Source organism: Lacerta agilis, chromosome 8, assembly GCF_009819535.1.
Source record: "Lacerta agilis isolate rLacAgi1 chromosome 8, rLacAgi1.pri, whole genome shotgun sequence".
NCBI classification, from domain to species: Eukaryota; Metazoa; Chordata; class Lepidosauria; order Squamata; family Lacertidae; genus Lacerta; species Lacerta agilis.
In genome coordinates this window covers 47,041,456-47,059,434 of record NC_046319.1, presented here as the reverse complement: position 1 = coordinate 47,059,434, position 17,979 = coordinate 47,041,456, and the positions used below count along the sequence as shown (strand labels likewise).

Genomic DNA, 17,979 nt, shown 5'->3' with positions numbered 1-17,979 from the left:
CTTCCCTCCAGTCGCCTTTCTCTCTCTTTCTAGATACCGTTTTTGTGTCCCGTTACTTCTGGTGGGAGGGAGCAGGTGGAGCCCGCGGAGAAAAGGTCCCCGAGCATGCGAAGAATTCCAGAGCCGCTCTCCACCAAGGCTGAGTAGAGAGGCGTTTCTCAGGGCGTGTACAGAGTAACGGAGGGGTGTCTCTGAGCATGTGGAGAGCGGTTGGGGGGCGGCGGCGGCGGCTTCGCCTTGTGGTCTCAGCTTGTGAGGAACTGCCGGGAAGGGAACTGCAGTGTGGGGCTCTCCAGGTGTTTCTGGATTCTTGATAGGGATTGGCAGTCCAAAAACATCTGGAGGGCCACACGTTCCCGATCCCTGCGGAGGAGAAAATGTGCGTCTCGTGAGTGTGTGCAGAATGGCAGTGAGATGCCTTTGCCTTGCAGCTAACTCCCAGGTCTAATCTGTGCCATATACAGACCCTTTTTCTTTTGACCAACCTGAACAATTGGGCATCATCAGGGAAACTTGACCTCCCTCGCTGCCCACCCTTCATGCTACGTTGTTTATGATCAAGTTAAGAAGGCTATTATTTTTATTATTAGACTTTTAGACCACTCTTCATCCTACAGTCTCAGGGCATTGTAGAAACAACAGAAGACAAATGACAAAGGAGCATCCTCATAGAGGGACAGCGAGGGTGGTGAGTGGCCTGGAAAGCAGGTCCCATGAGGAAGGATTGGGAAAGCATGTTCAGCCTAGCTCAGAGAAGGTCTACAGCAGGGTTTCCCAAACTTGGGTCTTCAGCTGTTTTTGAACTGCAGTTCCCATCATCCCTGACCACTGATCTTGGTAGCTAGGGATGATGGGAGTTGTAGTCCAGAAACAGCTGGAGACCCAAGTTTGGGGAACATTGTTCTAGAGGAAGGCATGATAACTGTCCTTGAATATCTGAAGTGTTGTGCATATGCTGGAACAGGCTGGTTCCCTGTAGCTCCAGGATGCTGCACTAGATGGACTTCAGACCTGATGCTGTAATGCTCTTATCTGTGGTGGTTAATGGATATCTGCTGGTAGACATATGCTTGACAGGAGGCTAGGCTTTGGCAGGAAAGTGACAGGATGGAAAAGCCAACTAAATATTTGTACCTTCCAAGAGGGGGAGTTTTAGCTCGTGCATCTTCACGCTAGCCTTGTGTGACAAGTGGCAGCACCTGCCAAAGACCTCCCGCTTCCGCACACCTGTCAAAGCAGGTTTGGCTCTCCAGATGTTGTTGGACTCCACCTGGCCATATAAAATAATGCTTTGGGTGGACCTGGTCCTAGAAATATTGAAGTAACTAAAATGTGCCTGTTATATCTGTATCCTGCTCTTCCCCTCTGCCCTACCCAGGATGCCCACAGTGGTGTTCTCTTGCAACGCTGAGGTAGACATAGTGACACACTGTAGGGGAGGCTAGGCCACTCGGTAGGTCTCTAGACAACCAGGGATTTGAACCCTGGTTTCTCATTTCCAGTGTAGTTTAGTTTATCAACCAGTTACTCTTCCAGGGAACTCTGAGGGGATTTGTAGAATTGTAGCTCTATGGGGGGGGGGGGGCAGGACTCTCCTAACAATTCTCAGCATCCTTAACAAACTACAGTTCCCTGGATTCTATGGGGGAAGCCATGTCTGTTTATAGTGCTATGATGCTGCTCTAAATGCATAGGGCAGTTGTGGCCTTATTTCCAGACCAAACAGAATCTGGCGTCTTTTTCTTGAAATGAAGCACTGATCTGATGGGCTATGCAGTTCCTTTCTGCCTGCTCTTCTTTACTATACAGTTCTGTTAATCTGTAACAAAGTTTCACTCCTTAAAATGAAGAACAGCTGGGATGTGTACAAATCTGAGAAATGAAAGCTTCAGTCCTAAAAACACCAGAGAGTCAGCCTCTTTGAACACTGAGTGGGACTTATGTATTGTGGAAATGCTTCCCATATTTTTTTTTTTTTTAAAAGAAGCCAAGGGAACTGCTAACTATTTTTAAAAAGTAAAGGGAACCCTGATCATTAGGTCCAGTCGTGTCCGATTCTGGGGTTGCGGCGCTCATCTCGCATTACTGGCCAAGGGAGCTGGCGTACAGATTCCGGGTCATGTGGCCAGCATGACTAAGCCGCTTCTGGTGAACTAGAGCAGCGCACGGAAACGCTTTTTACCTTCCCGCTGGAGGGGTACCTATTTATCTACTTGCACTTTGACGTGCTTTTGAACTGCTAGGTGGGCAGGAGCAGGGACCAAGCAACAGGAGCTCACCCCACCGCGGGGATTCAAACCACCAGCCTTCTGATTGGCAAGCCCAAGAGGCTCAGTGTTTAGACCACAGTGTCACCCACGTCCCGCTAACTATTTTGGAGACTCTAAAAAGGCCCTCTGTATACCGGATGGGGATTTACTTCTAAAGTTCCTCCCAGACGCGGGAGGAAGCCTCCTTGCCACCCGGGGCAGCGAACGGAGGCACCCCCTGGGGGCGGGGCATTGTGACGTTGTGTCGTGACATCATGACGCAACGTCAGGACGGAGTGCGCACGCGCGAAATGTCGTGTGTGTGCACGCCGTTGCTGGGCCCCTGCCATCACTTCTGCGGTGGCGTTGCAAGCCCGACGAGTGAAAAGGCGGCTTGTGGGGAGCTGCTGATCGTGCGCGGCAGCCCCACAAGCCGCCTTTTCACTTGATGGGCTCACAACGTCGCTGCGGAAGTGGCAGCGCCGGCCCAGACGGAGTGTGCATGTGCGACATTTCGCGCCTTCGCACTCCGTCTGGGCCAGCGCTGCTGCTTCCGCGGCAGCTCCAACAGCAGGGGTGGGGCAGCCCCCGTAGCCCCATAGCAACACCAGCGGGTGGGCCCCGCACAGGCCGCGGGGCGGAGCAGCATCGCTCCGCGGCTTGCTCAAGGCCTGCTGGCGGGGCGGGGTGGGGCCAGCCCAAGTGTCACCACCCCTCCCCTGGAACCTGGGGCGGCCTGCCCCCCACTGCCCCCCCTTGCGATGCCGCTGGTTCCTCCCCACTCCACCATTCTTCTGATTCTTCCTTCTGAATGGAAATAGCCAAATGGCTCAAAGTGCTTTCACCCACCCTGCCACTTCAGTTCACATTTTCATGAATGGGGAGCCTGTTGAGGTTGGAGTGGAAAAGCCACGTTAGTCATAAGGCTCAGCCCTTTCTTTCAGATGCAGAGGGTGGCTTAGCCTTAGGAAATGATCTCAAGAACTCACCCCTAATAGGGTGGCACTGTCTTATTACAGGGAAATGCAATGGAATGGTTACAGCTGTCTTCTCCACCCTGATGTCCTCTGAGTCCATTGGCCATGCTGGCTAGAGCTGATGAGAGTTGTAGTCCAAAGCATTCGGAGGACCGCAAAGGTGGTGAAGGTTGGTTTTATATGACCAGAGTTACTATCTTAATCATTGGGAGTCAGAAAGAAATACTTTCTTGTTTTAGACACCTGTTTAAAATGATGATTTTTGGTATGCATTGATTTAAATGTAATGCAGCTCCAGGGAGTCTTCATGAGGTGGATCTTCTGCAACCAACCAATCATGGTTCACAGTAGGGTTCGGGAGTGGAGCTGCTTTGTTTGATTTAATTGGCTAATGATATTCAGGTGTGAGAGAGCTTATTACTCAGTCTTCTAGGCTGCTCAGCTGCATTTGATGCTGTAAATCAGGCTTGCAGGATCTATGTTGTAGTCTTTTACTAGGACACCAGGGGCCACCAATCAGAACCGGGTGCAAAATGAGTCCAGTTAGTAACTTGGGGCCATGCAGTTGAATGACCTGCATTTAGAGCAGCGGTGTCTAATGGGCAGGATGATGGTAAGAACTTAATCTTGTAACCCTTTATTTGGGTAGCCTTTTGTACGGGGTGTTGCAGTGGCACGGGGGGTTAGAATGTTGGGATAGGGATTTGGGTTCAGATTTTCCCACATGGCCATGAAGTTGTTGTGTTGAGCATTGGTCTGCAAAACACTCATAGCCTAACCTACCTCAACATATATTTTTTTTACTTAGGTTTTATTGCATAGTATATATTGTAAATCTGTTTGAGACTTTTTAGTATAAAGTAATATCCAAGTCTAATACTATTGCAAATTGTTTTAGTACATTATTATATTGTGGGAACCAATTTATCAGTTCAATAAACTAAACTCAGGGTTGTGGTCAGCTAAGTCCTACTCAGAGTAGTAGACCCAGTAAATTTAATCAACCCAAGTTAGTTGTTTCCATTGGTATTTCTGGGTCTGTACTGAGCAGGACTACTGTATTGTTGAGTACCTAAGTAACCAGTCAGTCAGTCAAGGTGGAGCTACAGGGAGAACCATGCAGGCTGCCTTAGGAAGATAGGAAGCTGCCTTACACTGAATGAGACCATTGGTCCATCTAGCTCATATTGTCTACACTGATTGGCAGTGGCTTCCCAGGGTTTCAGACAGGAGCTTCTCCCAGCTCTGCCTGGAGATGCTGGTGATTGAACCTGCAACCTTCTGAACTGTGGCCCTTCCTACAGTCTTAAGCTCCTTGGAAGAATAAGTGTAATAATTTTATTTACTTTTTAAGAAATGCTTGGGGTTATATCTAAAGGTTGTCCATAAGCTTCAATTTATGCAGGACTCTCCGCCACTGGTCTTCTGGCTGTCTTAGCTCAGCTCAGCTGGTTTCTTATTTAGCTTGGTGCTGTCAGACATTTGGTTTGGATGCAGATCAGCAGAACTTAAGTGTGCCCATTTGCTGAAGCTTGGGCGGTGGTAGCCTTTTCAACAATTACTTGGTAAACTGCAAAGTTGGAAGCATTTTAGCCGAAGGCTGGTCACTACAGGCCTAGTGAGTGGCTATTTTAATGGGTGGAGGAAACAACAGGGAGCTGCTTCAGCTTGTTTTTTAAAAGTCGGGCTGTCCAGGATTTTTTTAAAAAAACAAGAATGACAGATCATGTTTTAAAAGCACTTGTGTGAAATTCTGCAGAAGGGTTGGCAATTCTAAAAATACATATTTAGTTGTGTTTTTTTTTAATTTTTCCTGTGCTCAAGATTTCAACCTGTGATGCTGCAAGTTCCTGTTCAGATTTATATGAACATTTGCCTTACACAACTTAAGGGTATTTGCTTCATTTGGCCCATGACATTTCTGCTATTTAGCAATGGATCTCCAATGAAAGGGCTGTGACACAGTGGTGGAGCATCTGTTTTGAATGCAGCAGGCCTCAGGTTCAATCCCCAGCATCTCATAAGAACATAAAAAAGCCTGCTGGATCAGGCCAGTGGTCCATCTAGTCCAGCATCCTGCTCTCACAGGGGTCAACCAGATGCCTGTAGGATGCATGCAATCAGGACCTGAGCGCAAGAGCGTTCTCCTCCTCTGGCGGTTTCCAGCAGAGCCATTCCCTATCAGTGTAAATGGTGCTGAGCTAGATGGACCAATGGTCTCATGATTCAGCATGTGGTTGATTCCTATGTTCTCCGGTCTCGGTCAAAGTTGTTTTTGCATAATAAACTGTTCCACTCTTCAGCCCCTGCAACCTATAATAGTGTTGTGAGATTATGAATGACCTATGTGGAATTGGATCTTCAGCAGTAGTCCTATGTCTGTTTCACCCTCCTCTGCCAAGTCTGGTTGCTGCTGTGGGGCAGTCCACTTCCTTCCTTCACCCTCTCTACCCACCTGGTAAATTTGCCTTAAACACTGGGGTGAAAAAAGCCATTCAGGTGTTCATAGAATCAAAGAATTATAGAGGTGGAAGGGAAACCCAAGGGTCATCTTGTCCAACCCCTTTTACGGCATCCATAACAGATGGCCATCTAACTTCTGCTTAAAAACCTCCAGTGAAGGAGAGTCCATAACATCCTGATGGAGTCCTGTTATTCATTTGTTTGAATAATAATATGGATTCTGCATTTTAAGAAAGTGGGGACTCTGGTGCTAAAGAGAGTGGCTTGGATCTGATGGAGCCCTTCAGCAAACAGAAATGGAAAGACATGGAGCATTTTCACTTATTTCTTCTGTGCCACCACTGGGTGCTGATTTGAAGGGTTAACCCAGTCCTTTGGAGCAGAGAAGTGGAAGTTGAGAGCCCCTTGTTCCATGAATGGAACTCTGAAATCACCCCATTGACTTAAATGCTGGGGTGTGTGTTGTAGATAATATAACTATTTAACCAAGTGCTTTCTCTTTTGTTGACATAAACTTGTGATTCTCTGTTCATTAAAGTTTAAACTCTCTAATCTTGGGCTGCTGTTTGCTTTTCCTCTTGTAGTCATTCAGACACTTAGTCCTGCAGAGGTAGAGGGCTTTAAAATACCTAGATCAGACAGAGAGCAGGAATGAGATATAAAACCACTGTGTAAATAACTTGGGGCGTGATCTTGTCATGGTGTTTAGCAGCTCAGATATGGAGGTTTGGCAGATCTGCAAACACCCAATGCATTGCATTGGCATATTTGCCAGTGATGGCCACACCAGGCAATCACACCCCATCCATGCCTTGTAGGACTCTTTGCCTTTTGCAATCGTTTATGCACAATGGGTTATTATTTCATAATTTATTGCAGAATTTTCTTGTTGCAGAATTCCAAAAGCAAGCCAAGACCTAGGTTGCTGTTGGAGCTTCTAGTGTCCTGTACCAAGGACTGTATCCAGATAAGTTCCACTTAAAGTAGGCCCATTGATTTCATTAGTTTCAGCGGGTCCTACTCTGAGTAGAACTAACATTGGGTACAACCCCAGATTTTCTCACCTTTTGGGATTATTCAGCTCTAATGAATATTGCATGTTTAAGAAAATCAGCAAAATGTGATTAAATAGGATGTTGGGTTTTTTGTTATCATGCAAAAAGCAACAACAAAAAGCAAATTGGCTTTTTACAGGGAAAGCCTCAGTAACAGACCATTTGCTTTGCAAGCAGAACATCCCAGTTTCACTTTCCAGCAGCTCTTCCATCAGAAACTCTGGAGAGTCATGGCCCATCATTGTAGACAGTACTGAGCTACGTGGACTAATGGCTTGATTCCTGTGATAGCTGCCTTAAGCAGAAACTATGTACAGTGGTACCTTGGGTTACAGACGCTTCAGGTTACAGACTCCGCTAACCCAGAAATAGTACCTCGGGTTAAGAACTTTGCTTCAGGATGAGAACAGAAATTGCGTGGTGGTGGCGCGGCAGCAGTGGGAGGCCCCATTAGCTAAAGTGGTACCTCAGGTTAAGAACAGTTTCAGGTTAAGAACGGACCTCCAGAACGAATTAAGTTCTTAACCTGAGGTACCACTGTAATGGAAAACCTTGGGCCAACCACTGCCTTCTTCCTTTATTCTACCTCAAAGGCTTGTTGTGATGATAAAATGGGAAGAATCTCATATTTGTTAATCTGAGGTCTTTGAAGATACTTTGGAATGCAGAAATGTGATAAACAAAATTATAAATAATACCAGACGAGAGGGTAATAGTGTGTGTTGGGGTCGGAGGGAGGCACATGGAAAGCATATAATGGGGAGAAAAGGCAGCTATTTTCTCTATAGGAATTTGTTTATTTGTTTATTTATTTATTGCATTTATACCCTACCTTTCTTCCAAGAAGCTCGAAGTGGTGTGCATCAGAGTTCTCTTCCTCCCCCATTTTATCCTCACAACAACAACCCTGTAAGGAAGGTTAGGCTGCGAGATGGCGACTGGCCCAAGGTCACCCAGTGAGTTTCTTGGCTGAGTGGGGATTTGAACCCCTGTCTCCCAGGCCTAGTTCAGCACCCCCTAACCAATGATACTTACTGACTCTTACCCACCTTTCACTATGATAAGGTCTCAGGGCAAGTTGCAATGAAATAATAATATAATACTAAGACAATATTAAGACAATTGCAATGGTTATGTGTCCAAAGAAAAACAGTTGCTGCGGGGAGGGAGGCAGCATAGCTCAGTGACAGATCATATAGTTTGCCCCTGGAATCTTCAGTTAAAGGGATCTTAGGTGGTCAGGAAGACCCTTTTGTGCCGGATGAGCTGGAAAGCGGCTGCCAATCAGATTAAAGAACACTACACTAGATGCTGACAAAGGTTCGTATAGTTAAAGCTATGGTTTTCCCAGTAGTAATGTATGGAAGTGAGAGCTGGACCATAAAGAAGATTGATCGCCGAAGAATTGATGCTTTTGAATTATGGTGCTGGAGAAGACTCTTGAGAGTCCCATGGACTGCAAAAAGATCAAACTTATCCATCCTTAAAGAAATCAGCCCTGAGTGCTCACTGGAAGGACAGATCCTGAAGTTGAGGCTCCAGTACTTTGGCCACCTCATGAGAAGAGAAGACTCCCTGGAAAAGACCCTGATGTTGGGAAAGATGGAGGGCACAAGGAGAAGGGGACGACAGAGGATGAGATGGTTGGACAGTGTTTTCGATGCAACTAGCATGAGTTTGGCCAAACTGCGGGAGGGGTGCCTGGTGTGCTCTGGTCCATGGGGTCATGAAGAGTCGGACACGACTGAACGACTGAACAACAACAACACTAGATGCACAAATCATCTGCTCTGGTGTAAGGCAGCTTCCTATTTCTCTCTGAGCCAATCAGGTTTGAGGGTGGTATGGCTGAGCCTAGAGGGTTCCAAAGAGTTCTGTGGCAGTTGTGGAGTGTGAATCAGCTGCTGATGGTTGGTTGGCAGAAATTCAGGAGATCATATGAGATACTATATCTCCGGGTGACTTGGATGTGCTGCTTGAATAAGATTAATTTCAAAAGCTTTCTCCCTGTTGATGCATAGAAGCCTCTGAATACAGATGAGGCTTTGTCTCAGCTTGCCACACCTTCAAAGACCCAACTTCTCTGCGTGCGTCAACATTTAACTTTTCTTCTCTCTCCCCCCTCCCCCCCCGAGCAATTTATCTCCCTGGTTTGCACCAATGTGCCTTGTGTTTCTTTGTTCTTTTAAAAATTATTTTCCTCCTGAGCTGGGTTGTCAACTATGATCTCTCCCGCCCCTTTGGAGTCTGAAGCGATACAGTCCTTATGCACACTTACCTGGGTATAGGGAGCTGCCATTTTTTGGCTGGTTTTGCTAACCAAGTTAAACTTGTGGTTGCCAGGACCTTGGTTCCCCCTGTTGTCACTGGTTTTTTTTTTATACAGTACCTCCATGAGAGATGGGGAACAATCTCCTCTCCACCGCAGCTTTCAGTTTGGGGAGGGTGATGGGGAAGGGTCACAGCTTATTGCTAGAGCATCTGTTTTGCAGTCAGAAGTTCCAAGTTCAATCACTGACATCTCCAAGTAGAACTAGGGAGAGACTCCTGTCTAAAACCAGTGCCAATCTGTGCAGACAAAACTGAGATAGTTCAACCAATGGTTTAACTCGATATAAGACAGTTTCCTGTGTTCTGGGCTGACTAAGGTAAGTAAACATGCATAAGGTTGCATTATAAAATGACTGTGATTAGTTTTTCTACAAAGAGAGCCAGTGTCATTTTTGTATTTTGCCAATTCAAGTGGGACAAAGCTGCATTTGATGTCCTGCAGAAAGTTGTATATCTTCCAGTCACTTTCATTTGTTCTGAAACCGCTAATAAGGCAGGCTGTCACTGATCCAGTTTGGGAGTGTGCCACTGTTGACTTTACTGTCGTGTTTGATTGCCAGGTACATAAATTCTTTGAGTTTGCAGACATGGCAGCATTAATGCAATCAGATGTAAACCCTCTAAGGTATTGGAGGCTGGCCTTTCCAGTCCAGCGATCAAATGGGTTCTTCTGATACCAATATTTTTCAATCATTTTTTTTTAAAAAAAAAATCTTATGAACTATGGGTTAGGAATCATGTGAGGAATCATTTTTAACTCTTTAAACATGGTGTGTGTAACTTTCTTGGTGACACTTCTTTTGGAGGTAGAGGTTTTAAATACACAGAGCTGAAATGCGTCAGAGCTTTGGGAAACTCATCTGGAGGTTGGTTATACTGCGGTGGTTAACTTGAGGCTTATAATGCCTTTTGCTTGCCTGGTTGGAGAAGGGTGTGTACGTTTGTGTAGAAACTAGCATATTACATTTGTTCTGCCCCATTTCACCACTGGTACATGCCCCCCAGAAGGCTGCCCACAAGGAAATTCAGCCCTAGGGCAGAAAAGTGTTCTCCACCCCTTCTCTGCACACAGGTTCATGGTATGTACAGATCAATGTCTGGTGGGGTGGGGTCATGCCTGCTGGCCCAGCCCCTGACCTCCTTGTGTCCTGCCAGCACAGAACCTAGCAGCAGAGATTGAAAGTTGCTAAGAAAACTGAAAATGGCTGTCCCATCTTGAAATATTCTTGCTCTGGGCTCTGGGGTAGGCAGATCAAAGGGAAAGAGGCATACGGTGGGGCTGGATTTCATTGACAGCTTGAAGGGTACAAACTGCTGAGGAAGCTCCCTCATCTTCTGACCTAGGTCTTCTGCCATCTACAGATAGATGTGTGTGGGCAGGCTGTAGCTAATGGATGTTGCATGGGACATTCTTGGGCTGCTACTGATTCCAAGTTGCATTATGATTATTAGGAACGTAGAAATCTGCCTAATACTGAGTCAGGCCACTGGGCCATATAGCTTTCTGGCATCTTCGCTAGCTTTGTGGCAGCAGTTCTCCAAGGTTTTGAGATGAGGTCTTTCCCTGCCCTACCTGAAGATGCTGGTGATTGAACAGAAAAACTCATTTAAAATAATAATAATAAAAAAAGTTTCTTTTGCATTAAAAAGAATTAAGTTAATATATATATATATATATATATATATATATATATATATATATATATATATATATATATATATATATATATATATATATATATATATATATATATATATATATATATATATTGATTAATTAATTTGGGGCATTTTCTTAGCTAGGTCAAAATACGTTTTTTTTTCTCATTTGAACTAACAAATTAATTGTCCAGTCATCGCTAGAGCTGCAAAGGCTGGAGGTTGGGTAGGAGAAATTGCCGCTCTCCTAGCCTCCACATCTCTGCGCAGCCCTAGTTATTAGTAAAGATTACAATACTATTACTTTGCATTTATATAGCACTTTCTAATCTTCAAAGTGCTTCATGTTCATCTCCGTAATCCTTCCAACAGCCTTGTGAGGCCTGAGGCAAAGCTCATCCCCACCCCCACCCCAATTCTCTGAGGCAAAGAAGATCTGGAAAATAGGACTCTAGAAACTAGCCTATTACATTTGTTCTGGGAGAGGAGGCGGTGGCAAAGTTTTGAAGATCCTGCCTGTCACATCCAAGGGGAGGTGTCATCTTAATTTTATAATGTCTTCCAGTCAGGTAAATGAGCAGTCGTGCAATTATATCTGGACTTTTCAAGTGTATTGGAAGACTTAGAGAAAGGACTTGTGTGATGAGCAAACAGTATTATAAACAGCCTTCCAGGAGGTTGTAATTTGCAGCTGGAAGATTGCCTGCTAACGCAGCTGCCTTGTGCCAAGTCTGACCATTGGTTCATATAACTCAGTATTGTTTACACTGAGCGGCAGCTGCTCTCCAGGGTTTCAGGCAGGGGACATTCCAGCGCTGTCTGGAGAAGCTGTGGGTTGAAGCTGGGACTTCCTGTGTGCAAAGAAGGTGCTCTGCCATTCAGCTACAGCTGTTCCTTGACCATTTTACTGTGTACAGTTCTGGTTTATAAAGGTAAAGGTAAAGGTACCCCTGACCGTTAGGTCCACTCGTGGACGACTCTGGGGCCGAGGGAACCTATGTTTGTCTGCAGACAGCTTCCGGGTCATGTGATAGAAGTTTATAAAATTATGCATGTGGATAGAGAACAGCTTTTCTTTCTCGCCTAACACTTAGAACTCATGGACACCCAGTGAAGCTGAATGTTGGAAGATTTTTATCTATGCATTTCTTAGAAAGTGCATAGTTAAACTTTGGAACTTCCTGCCACAGGAGACAGTGATGGTCACCAACCTAGATGGCTTTAAAAGAGGATTAGACCAATTTATGCTCTGCCTCTACAGTTGGAGGCAGCAATGCTTCTGAATAACAGTTGCAGGAAGCCACGGGAAAAGGTAATGTTTTTGTGTTCAGATTCTGTTTGTGGATTTCCCTCAGGCATTTGTTTGGCCACTGAGAGCAGGATGCTGGACTAGATGGGTCATTGGCCTGGTCCAGAAAGCTCTTACGTCCTTATATACATCCCTGCAGCTTTTCCCACCAGCTATGGAAAACAAATAGGAACTGTACTCTTGGGGAGCAGGTAGATTCTGAGAAGGAACATAGAAAGAAGAGTTCCTCGCACTCTAATAATAATAATAATAATAAATTTATTATTTATATCCCACCCATCTGGCTGGGTTTTCCCAGCCACTCTGGCTTTGCCATCTCCCATGGATGCTTTTCTGTTTTGTTTTTCATATGTCTGGAGGATGCTCAGTGAAACCGCTTTTGCTGGGAAATGTGGTCCTAAAAGAGCCATCTAGTGTGTTCATTGGCAAAGTGAAATGTGAACTCTGGGCCTCCTGGTTCACAGCTTGTTGGTACCCTTGCCTCTCTCGGCAGCAGTGGCCACTCTTCTACCCTCTGCTGCAAAAAAGAAAAAGGGGGGAAAAGCTACCTGATTACCCTTTAATGAACAGCTTAAACCTGGCTTGTTTGCAGCTGTGAAGCCCCCTGCTAAGTGGAGATTAAGGCCCTTTCCTGATCTCTTGGCCAGCAAAGAAGTCTACCAAAAAAAAAAAAACCCCTCATTAATGCACTCATTATTTCCTTTTATAAGCAAATGTCACAGAATGGGCGACACTCAGCACAACAGCAGCATAAGAGCTGGTCCTGGTAAGTGGTTTCCAAGTTTTTTGTATGTTGGTGGGACTTCTGTGCTTGGAATAAAAAAGTCTTAAGTGTTTTTACTTGTTGATAATGTTTTCTACCTTAACAGGGTAGATTTATTTGCAGCATGGCAAACCAAGCATTCTGGTTGTTGTTGTTGTTGTTGTTTTGCAAAGTCTTACAAGGGGAAAGGCTTGGGGCTCAGCGGTAGAGCACCAGCTCTGCATACAGAAAGCTCCAGGTTCAATCCCTGGGGAAAACCCTGCCTGGGACCCTGGAGAGCTGCTGCCAGTCAGTGGAGGCGGCACTGAGCTAGATGGATCAATGACCTGTCTCTGTATAAGGCAGCTTTCTGTGTTCCTTGTTCAGGGTGTTTGTTCTGTTTATATGTAGCATGGGCTAGTTATAGTCTTCTACCTGTCAGTTGGGACCCACACCAGGTGGGTTGCAACAAAGCTGCCGCCACCATGTTGTAATCCAGCTAAGTATGACTGGACCAAACATGAGTGAAATCCTTAATTCTGTTCTAGGAAAAGGTGCGGAAATCGAAAATTAAAGCTAGTATTCTGGATAGACATTCTCAGCAAAGAAATGGGTTCCGAACACAAAACTGTTGTTACACGTAAAAGCAATCACAAGTGCTTCAGCATGAAGTTCTGAAGTTTTTGAGAAATAAATCACCGACATTATGCTTTTTTTATTTGACAACTCATAAATGTGGCTTTTTAAGATTGGCACACCTTATAGATGTGTTCAGTTGCTTTAATGAAAAACCTCAATGCCAGGAAGAAATTTTACAATTTTTGACTGTTAAGACATTGGAGGCCTTTAAAAAATGCTGGAACTGATTGAGAGGTTAGTAAGAAAATTCCACTGACATAGTTCCAACTGTTGCACAATTTTTTATTTTTTATTTTTATAAAGGTCAAACAATAAAATTTGCTTATATCAGAGGAGTTGTTATGCAATGTGCAAAACAGGTAATTACACGTTTTGGTTCCTATTTCCACCCAGAATTCTGAGGGTATATAGCGGATACAGTCACTATATGCTGTACACAGTCTCTGGAATTAAGATATGAGTTCCAGAAACAATTCATTGAGCTCTAATGTGACGCAAGTACACTTTCAGTAACTAACATCACAAAAATGTAGGATTTTGGTTAGTAAATGATACCCAGAATTGGCAACTGATGCTGTCATCTGCTTCCTGCCATTTGGTACCAACCATGGTAACCCTTAAAAAAAAAAAAAAAAACCTAGAAGAAACATGCCCAGGTGTCAGACTGAAATTGTGAGTCTGTCAATCGCTTCTTGGCCCTAAGATCAAATGTTAGCATCACTGGCTTTCATTTAGTACTAATGCTAAGGCAAAGCTAAGAATAGTGCTTTGTGAGTTGCCATTTTAGAATGAATAGTAATGCATTGCTAGCACTGTTTATAAATCAAGAGTGAAAATGTACAACTGGATCCCATTTTGCAGAATGGGAATCAGAGGTGAGTCTCAGGTCTAGAGCAGTTTAAGACCACTGGGCCAGATGATGAAATGTTCTGGTTTCTGTTGTGTGTGTTCTTATTCTTTGCACGCAGGATGCTTTGTAGGTTGCTGTATTTAAAGCATTTGATTGGGATTGTGGACCTCTAGCCTGCTAGCCTAATTATGTCATATAATTTTCTTTCTTTCTTTTAGTGTGGGATGTTCTATGGGGAATTTGTGTAGTTGGAAATTCTGCTTTTTAAAACACCCTGTTCCCAATCTTTTAGTCCAGAGTCTACAATTACCTAATTCCATATGCATGAGCAAAGGTGTCCAAGGTACTCATGTAGGGATTTTTCAGGGGTACTTTACTTTTGCAGTTTTCAAACACCCTTCATGCATAGGTTTTATGTGTCTCGTTTTGTCCCCGCAAGTCAATTCAGGAGTCAATCCTGGAGTTCTCATTAGCCATGGGAGATTTGAGGGATGTGGCCACCTGCAGTGATATTTCAGGTCCTTCCCTTGATTTATCAGTTTGGACCACCTTCTGTTTAGAGAGGCCCATGCAATCCGCCCCATCCAGTACACTATGTACCGTATTTCCATGCCTAAGTCATCATCAGCTCCCCCATCGCTAGCCATATAAACTAATGAGACCTTTGTGGAAATTTCTGTCCAAGGGGCATAGCTGCCTAAGGAGAAAACTACAATGAGGATTAGTTTCTCACAGTGGCCTAAGGCCGTTGTGTTTCACGCACATGGAAACCGCCCAATGTAAGTGTTTTCAGGACAAAATGAATGCTCCCGCTGTACTTCTCACATGGCAGGGGATTTAGCTCTCTGCAGGAAACAAGGCCTGTGTGAAGTGTCGTGTGTCTGTCTGTCTGTGTCTGTCTATACCTCTGGATGCAAGTTTTGTGTGATCAAAGCCTTTCGAAAACAAGGAGTTTGTTTTGCTGAGCTGTGTTAATTCTCCAAGAGGGCTAACTTGTTGAGGCTTGCTGTTGCATAGTTTAAATTGCTGAAATAGGAGCCCAAGAATGTGTTGTGCTGTGTTAAAGAGAGAGAGAGGCTCCAGCATGTTAATTGCAGTTGCCCTATCCAACATTTGCAAAACTCCTGTTCCTTCTTGGGGAAAATGAGGAGGAGATTGAGCGATGTTTTGGCTAGAGTGGTCCACCCTTCTCCTATAGGTGGGGCTCATAGCAAGCATGCAGTGCCTGTCCCCCTGCCCCCTGCAAAGGCACATTTGTGTTGCATGATGCAACATTCCAGAACCAGCTCCAGACATGCTTGTCTATCACTTGGTTTCTTTGCCACAAGCATTGAATGTGTGAACTGTCTACATCAAAAAGTACTGTATTGTGTATTGATACGGTACTGATGCAAAAATTATGTCTGTGGTGTTGGAACTGTGATGGCTGGTTTGTGCATTCAAGTCATTCAAGTTAGCCTTTGCTAACCTGGTTTACTTGAGTGAAAATGAGATCATCCTTGAAGTCTTAAATTGCAAGAGCTGGCAAGTCTGTGGTTGAATACCCTTTGTATTCTTCCACATTCTGGTAGCTTTTGATAGCAGCATCATGTCTGATGGAATTCACTTGTCTGATGGTCTTCACCCTCCCATGTCTCACCTTTCATTCAACATCATAGTTGTGGCATCCCAAAGGCTCCATGCCCAGTGCACTCCCCTAAATCTGCCTCTGCTGTGGCAAACTTAAATAGCTTTCTGGCAACCAGCCTAGATGTACAAAAGCTATTATGATTGTTATTACTTTAGGAAGATGCCAGATGGGAGAGTGTCATGTAAAACCTTCATGGTCATAGCATGGATAGCAGCCAAACAAGCCAAGTAGACACCTTGCATTGCACTCTGCAGTGTTGGCATGGATGGGCAGGCAGTTTGGTAATGACTGGTACTTGTGGGCTTATTTGCATGGCTTTGGTTTGGATGCCATTCATTGGCCTAGGCTCCCTAAAATGTATACACCTTTAAACACAGGAGTGGGTATGCTGTGGCCCAGCAAATAATAACAAGGGACATTAAGGAGGTGTATAAGATTATGCCTGCTGTGGAGAAAGAGAAGATTTTCTCCCTCATAATGCTAGAACCTGTCAACATCCAAGGAAGCTGAATGCTGGAAGATTCAGGATAGACAAAAGGAAGTAGGTCTTCACAGCCCATAGGCATCCATCAACTTGGATGACTTTAAAAGAGGATTAGACGAATTGATGGAACATAAGGCCATCAGCTGATGCTAGCCATGAAGGCCTTTACTGTTATGAGGCAGAATTTCTCTGAATGCCAGTTGCTGGAAATCACAAGTGTTGGGAGTGCTGTTGTGTGAAGGTCCTGCTTGTGGGCTTCCCATGGGCCTCTTGTTGGCAACTGTGGGAACAGGATGCTGAATTAGATGGGTCTTTGACCTGATCTAGCAGGGCTCTTAGACTCAGGTGTTGGTAGACTCCAGCGCAAGCCAGCCTAGCCAGTGGTCAAGAAAGACGGGAGTTGTGGTTCATCAACATCTGGATGGCCACAGGTTTTGCCATAAAACATCAGCCCAGTTGATGAATGTATGTACCGGTATGTGTCCTCTTCCCTACCCCCCAAATTATTGCTCAACTCTTCAGCATTCTTCTTGCTTGACTGACCAGAAGGAGCCGTCTCTCCTTGGTGATGGTTTGGCAAAATGCCCAGCAGAGGATTAGCCACCCAAAAAGAAAGAAAGGAAATACCTCTCCTCTGCAGATGCTGTTGGGCTGCCGCTTTCATAATTCCTGACAATTGGCCATGATGGCTGGGGATGATGGGGGTTGGAGTCCAAGATTGGAGAACTCAGATCTGGAGGACCACAGGTTCCCTACCCCTAATGACTAGCCAATGGTTTAAACCTAAGGACACACCTATATTGGCAATTTTGACTTGTTTTTGTTGCTGTCTTACTATTTGTGGCTTCTCCAACGAAGCCTAGGAAACTGGGATTTGTTTTCTTAGAGATCTCCAGCTGCTCCTGAAGACCCTCTGAAGTGGTGTTGTATTGAGTCCTGCCTTTCCAGTAGCATCTACTGTACTACGCAGTGGCTCTCCAAAGGCTCAGGCAGAAGGGTTTTTCTTTACCTAGCTCTGCTACTTGATATAATTTCAGCTGGAGATACCAAAGACTGAAGCTGAGCCCTAATGCATGCAGAGAGTGTGCTCTGGGCTCTTGTGAACATCCTTTACCAAATCACCATGTTGTCCTGTATCTTTCCCCAACCCTCTGTTTTCCGCCATTATCATCCTTTGGTTTGTAAGCTTCAGGGGGTGGGAATCTGTTGTCTTGCTTTGGAAAGCATAACCCTCTTGGCTTGTGTGGACTTGCATCTTTCTGTTATCTGTAAAATGTAATTTTATCTTTATCTGGGAGCTATCACCGTTCAGAAAGGGATTTATCTGCACTGTAGGTGTGCTGTTTCTGCATACCACAAGGCAGTAGTGCTGGTCTATTAGGGCAAGCGACCACTACCCCACCAACCTCAGTTCGTTCTCAGCCAACCCCCACCTGTCTGCCATCTTCCTTGCACCCAGCCTAGGGGGGTGGCAGTGGCTGCCAGCTTTCTTCCTCCTCCCTTGTCTTGGTGCTGCCATTGTATAATTCAATAGGGGGCAAAAATAGAATAAGCTGGTGCTGCCTGTCATTGGCTCTGACTGCATCTCTGC

At 45.0% G+C, this 17,979-nt stretch overlaps 1 protein-coding gene across 1 annotated transcript in view; it reads left to right on the top strand.

Moving 5' to 3' along the window:
• SLC12A4 (solute carrier family 12 member 4) overlaps nucleotides 1-17,979 on the top strand; it is a 61,545-nt gene that overhangs the window by 369 nt on the left and 43,197 nt on the right. The window lies entirely within an intron of this gene.